At 36.6% G+C, this 6418-nt stretch overlaps 1 protein-coding gene across 1 annotated transcript in view; it reads right to left on the bottom strand.

Moving 5' to 3' along the window:
• Positions 1-2703: 2703 nt before the first annotated feature.
• LEMD3 (LEM domain containing 3) overlaps positions 2704-6418 on the bottom strand; it is an 81630-nt gene continuing 77915 nt past the window's right edge. The window contains exon 15 of the transcript XR_009356797.1: positions 2704-4851. The gene's annotated coding sequence lies outside the window, so the exon portion shown is untranslated. The remainder of the gene's footprint in view (positions 4852-6418) is intronic.

Here is a 6418-nt window from a genome sequence, read left to right as displayed (position 1 = left end):
GATGGGGCTAGAGTGTATTATGCCAAGTGAAATATGCCAGAGAAAGGCAAATATGATAAGATTTCACTCATATGTAGAATTTAAGACACAAAAAAAAAAATGAGCAAAGGAAAAAAAGACGAAGAAACATTTAAATAACAGAGAACAAACTGATGGTTAACAGAGGGAGGGTGAAATAGGGGACATAAGGGATGGGGATTAAAGAATGCACTTATCATGATGAAAAAAATAAGATAAAATGATTTTTAAAAAGGAAAAAAAAAAAAAAGACAGTGAGACTAAAGAGGTTGGAGGAAAAATATGGAAGCCCGAGAGGCAAATGAAGCTCTATTTTTTAGAACACACTTGATTTGTGGAAAAAGACAAAATTTAGAACCAAACAAAATAGATGAATAGCCACACTATTATTCCTTTTATGCTTTCAAATGAGTAAGCATAAAATATTAAATGATTTTTATTACTATAAGGATTTATACACTGACAGTGAAACACCTTAATAGTCTAAATATTTGAGAATAGCAGCAATGGAATATGGGTGTATTCCGGCACGTGACCACATTGAAAAGCCATCCCTATAGGTCAAATGGCCAAACATCCAACAGTTGTGGTTTGTAACTGACAGCTAAGTGACAAGGTCCACCAGATGGAAGGGCATAAGAACAATCTCTTCAGAGATACAAACCTTTCTGAGGTTCAAATATATACAGTTTTGAAGCTGTAGCTTAAAGTATTGTGCCAAAATTGATTTTATTAAGTTGGTGGTCTATATAAGTAGAGAGAAATAAACTTGCACTTGACAGATTTCTATTCAACTCTGCCTGTGCCAAGTAATAGTTGTGTATGACTTTCTAATTCACATGTCTGGGATTTAGTGACCCTACCTTTGAAATGTAAGCAGTAATTTTTAAGAAACAATCTGCCCTGTCTATTTTGTAAGATGTTGGTGGGAGTCAAATGATATGAGGGGCTTTCAAACTACTGATGTCTAAAGGAAAAGTCAGGATTGAGGCAAGGTGCATTTTTCTAAATTCACCCACTTTTGTTTCTTTGTATAAGCTACAGTTCTTTAGGCATCTTCAAGATGCCTCTTTGAGATTCTGATAAAAGAAAAAGGTCCCCAAGGAAAATGTATGACAGACATACACACAAATTTAATATACAGTTGCACAATGAAAATCCCTTTGGAGCATAATTTCTTGTGTGGAAGAGAAACTTAATGAAATTCTTTTAAAAAAACTTAGTGTGTGGTAGGCAGTGGGGGTAAATCAGAAGAGTAGCGTTGGGAAGGCCACCCAGGCAGGTGCAGATAACCAAATTCGAGGTAGAGTCCCTACTCTAAGTAGTGGCAGTAAGATAGGAGTTGCCAGATAAAACTCAGGATATGCAGATAAATCTGAACACCAAATAATTTTTAGTATGTCCTAAATATTTCATGGAGCGTTATTCATAATTTATCTGAAACTCAGTGTAACTGGACATTCTATACTTTTATGTGCTAAATCTGGCAATCCTAGAGAAAAACTGGTGAACTTATTCCTCCCTTCAACCTCTTATTTCTCTGAGGCAGATTCTGAAACAAATGTGTGCAACATGACCACTGTGAATGGGAGAAAAAGTCATTTAGATCTAGTCCAGTTCTTTGGTGGCTCCTGAAGAGACCCATAAAGACTTCAAATAGTTCTTTACAGACCTATTTATTTTCCCGCCAGGGCATAAACCTTACTAATATTGTGGCTATATCCTATTCTCAATATATGGGTTTTATATGGTCCCGTCTGATCTACATGAAAGCGTGTGTAGCTGGGATTGAGTCCCACATCAGGCTCCCTGCTCAGGAGGATCCTGCTTCTCCCTCTGCCTGCCCCTCCCTCCTGCTCACGCTTGTGCTCTCTCACTCTCTCTCTCCTCTCAAAAAATAAAATCTTAAAAAATAAGAAAACAAAACATGAGTTGGAGGACCCATAGTCAGCTTGTCCATCACCCCCTCCTACATATGTGCACACACATACACAGACACATGTGAAACTAGGCAGGTAGTTTCTTCTCTACACAGCCCAAATCCGTGGCCTTCCTTGGCTGCACAGTGTATGGTATCAGCAGGAAGGAAGGTGGGCTCAGACAAGAACGTCCCTTTCAGTGAAGGATTAGAGGCACTTGAGAGATTCAAAGAAGGAAATCTTTCTGAGGTGGTAATACAAACCGGAAAGCAGAACAGGCAGGAGCATTCAGGAAGGTGCTTTCTCGGTCTAAAAGCTTCCAGCCCTTAAGGTCTTATCCCCTGGGTGATGCAACTAAAAACCCAAAGTAGTGTTGGAAAGCTTTAACCCGTATCTTTCCTACTTTTGTGATTCTGTCTGAAATTATCTTCTCCAGGTGCTGGTGTCTTATTTGTGGAGGCTAAAAGGTCAAGATAGCAAAGAGAAAGTAGTATGGTTTCAACCCATTCCTCTTGTAAACAGAGGGACAGACTAGGATTCAGAACTGATGATCAGACCTTGGGGCGCCTGGTTGGCTCAGTTGGTTAAGCGTCTGCCTTTAACTCAGGTCGTGGTCCCCGGCTCCTGGGATCCAGACCCACATTGTTTCTCCCTCTCCCTGCCTGCCGCTCTCCCCCTGCCACTCCCCGTTTGTGCTCTCACTCTCTATATATCAAATAAGTAAATAAAATCTTAAAAAAATTTTTTTTAAAACAGCCCACAGTAAAACCAGAAGGCCTGCAGTACACGTGGCTGAGGAGCATTTTGGAGAAGACAGGTGGATGAAATCTAAGGCCGGTCTTCATGATTGACCTGTGGCTTAGTGAAAGCTGCCACTGGGCAAAAGTGGATATTGAGCTATGGAGCAAGACTTGGATACAGACTGAATTCTCAGCAGTAACAGAATACAGGAAAGGAGAGTAGAGTCTTCTTTTGCAACTTCCTATAGTGTAATGAGTGCTTAATAATCACTGTTGACTGACCCTTCAGATGGGGGTGGGAGGATGGAAAGCATATTGTTGAAGGGGTAGGGAGGGAGGTGGTGAATCTGTGCATGTTTCAACTCTCATAGGAAAAACAAATGGACCAAATAAAACTATCATCCATTTATCTTCCCACAGTGGCACAAAATGAAAAAAAAAGAAAATATTCCCTCTAAAGAAAAGTTTCTTCTATATTCTGCTCCCAGTAGTAACAATAACAACTAGAACTACAAGTAAAATTGGCTTACATTAATGAAAATACATATTATATCACAACCAAAGCTCTGAAAACTCAAAATATTCAGGGGAAAGAAACCCCAAAGAGACATTTGCTATAGTGCTTGGGGTAAAAGCAAAACATTAAAATAATAAAAACACCTTCCAAATGAATCAAATGGTGCTCAGCTTTAGGTAACTTTAGGTTACTTCATATCAATAAAGAAAAACACATCAGGAAATCTAAACCTTAAGTAAGCAATGATGTTATAAATATGAATGAAACAGCTCTGAACTATTTCCAGCTTTGCCTCTAAAATTCCTTTGGTCTGACGACGGCAGAACATATTATTTCCTGTTCTCATACTCTGTGGGAAGTAACACACCCATTTCAATCTTTGTCACTTTTTTCCTGTATCAACATCCACAGGAGGAATGATTTTGGTGCTGCCTACCCGAGGTTGAGAGCTCCGATCCATAAGCCATCTGGCAACGAGTCTCAAACTTTTGTCAGAGTTACCTGGAGAGCCTGTTACTATCCTGGGATCTTCTCCAGATACAGTGATTCAGCAGGCTTGGTGAAGAAGTCAGGAATCTGCATTTCTAACAAGTACCCCAGATGATTCTAGAAGAGGTGGTCCACATGTCCTTCTTTAAGAAATTCAGGTCTAGAGTGACCAGAGTAATTTTTCATGTCTGCTTTCTAATCAAGGAGAGTAAGTTTCAAACTCTCTTTTCTGTAATGCCCATAACAGAGGTAAACAGGATTATAGGAAAATACATGCAAGCATATATAACAAAGCTTTCATGACCTTTACAAAATATGTATGTTTACACATAATTCAATAGGAAATTCAAATAACTAGAATTTTCACTTTACCCTACATTAGATGAGGTTCATTATGAAATGAGGCACTGCAAGATTCTGACTTTCCTCCTGAGTCATCAGTGATTAAATTAAGCTCCCCAGAGTTTTAGCACTATGAATATTTTATTGTATTCTTTGAAAACTGGTTATTTTAAAATCAGATTATAAATCCTAGGTAATTGAAGTAACTAAATTCATTAAGACCTAGCTTTAAAAATTACTCCAGCCAAACAGGAATTTTTGTACTAATCTAATACTAGAATATGAACTACTGTATTAGAAGTACTTATTTTTTTTCCTGAACATAATGAAAATAGCATATTTCTCTAAACCTATCAGTTACATGGGCAATATTTATCCCACCAATCTCCAATTATGATAAGGCTCTGTTTTATAATGAAATAGCATTTTAGGTATATTCAGCTGCCCTTAAGGAAAACCAAGAAAAGTGATTTTGACTTTTTCCATGTTATCAAAGCATAATGGAAAATGAAAATGGTACTTTTGTATATAATTAGACTATTATTGAGATATGACACATTGTAATTTTGAAAATGTGGCTTTATTTAAATGTGGAACTATATATTATTTACAATGATGAATAAAAGAATGAGTGTACATACAAGGCTCGTGGCTAGTTCTTCAAATGTAAGGAGAGGAATCAACCCACAGGACTGCTCACAGAAGCAGTCTCTCCTGCTCAGTCACTGTCTGCTCTTCACTCATCTTGGTTGCTCCTGGGATCTTCCAAGGATGTACACCAATCTGTTACCATATGTATACTGCATAAAATTAACTTCTAAGACTCCTATAATTAAAAGATTATATCAGCCTTATACCAGTTTAGTGTCACAGCAAGGAACATTTTAATAATACAGGACTGACTGTAGACAATCATTGGTGAAATACAACTGATCCATTCCAGTCAGGAGCTGACACAACTCTAGTGACCAACACTACCATAGTTCTGATGATGATAATTCTAGAACAGTCATAGCTGAGATCTGAATCTCAATGTTTTCACACTGAGAAAAACACATTTACATTTAGATTTTCTGCCTTTTTAAAGCAGAAGCACTGAGCATTCAAAGGAAGAATTCTGGGACACAATAGTTGGGGAAAACTAACAATAAAATGAATAATTTAGGAGACACGAAAGACTATATCATTTCAAAGTAAGATAAAATGGGAGAATACATTAGTTTTAAAAGAACAAAAATTGTTAATAGTGAAGAACAAAAAAGCTTTTTCTTTCATTTCTGTTTCAGAAATAAAAGAAGTCAAAACTTAGGTTTCAAAACTGTACCCGACAGGGACATACCAGAGAATTTACTATTAATATGTTTATTTTAGGTTTTTGGTAAATACTTTTTTATGAGATTTAAGAAGTTCCCTTCTAGTTTGCTAAGAATTACTTTTTTTTATGAAAAGGAATATGGATGTTGAATTTTGTTAAATGGTTTACTGCATCTAAATGAGGTGATCATATTTATTTCATTTATTCTGTTAATGGGACAAATTATATTGATTTTCTAATGTTAAACCAGTCCTGCATTCCTTGGAATACATCCAATATGGTCATGGTGTATAAGTCTTAGTTGTGTTTTGCAGGATTTGGTTTGCTGGACACTTTAGTTTGTTTGGGACTTTTGCATCTTTGTTCAATGAGACTGGCCTATAAATTTTCCTTTTCTGTTTTCTGCATCAAAGTTATGCTAATCAGGAGTGCACCTCGTTTTTCTACTTGCTGGGATAGGGAATATATCATTTAAAAAGGAAAGCACGGAAGAGATTATACATTTTCAAAGGTGTGTCTTATGCATGATCATTGTTAAGAGTGACTACAATGAAGAAAAGCAAAGGGATGTTAAAAAAAAATAAATCTCATTTTCAAGCAGTTTGTTTCACAGATCTTGATTTAGAAATGGTAACCAGGATATTATATGATGGGAATTTTACATTATTTCATTCCATTCTCTCAACCATACAATTACCATTGTTTTAAAAATGAGGAAACTGAGTCTTAGACTACTTAAATAACTTGCCTAAGGTCATACAACTAGTATGTGTCAACGCTGAAATTTGAGCATGGCTCTCACTCCAGGGACTGTGCTCTTAAACACGCTTCCTTTTTTCCTCTCTCAGTGCAGGGATCCAGTGTTTTGGAAGACTTTTCATACACCTGCTAACAGTAAAAACCCACAAATCTGTAGCTAAAATAAATACAGCTCTTTTTCCAAAATGTTGAAATTATAAAAACTCTAAAATGCCTGAGCTTCACTGCCAAAGGTTGGTAATGATTCAAAATATACTAACAGAGGAGATCAAATTAAGAAAATAGACTAAAAATAATTATGGGAATCCTAAGGTAAACA

This window comes from Mustela lutreola, chromosome 8, assembly GCF_030435805.1.
Source record: "Mustela lutreola isolate mMusLut2 chromosome 8, mMusLut2.pri, whole genome shotgun sequence".
Lineage (NCBI taxonomy): Eukaryota > Metazoa > Chordata > Mammalia > Carnivora > Mustelidae > Mustela > Mustela lutreola.
Note: the sequence above shows the minus strand (reverse complement) of the source record. Positions and strands in the feature narration are given on the sequence as shown.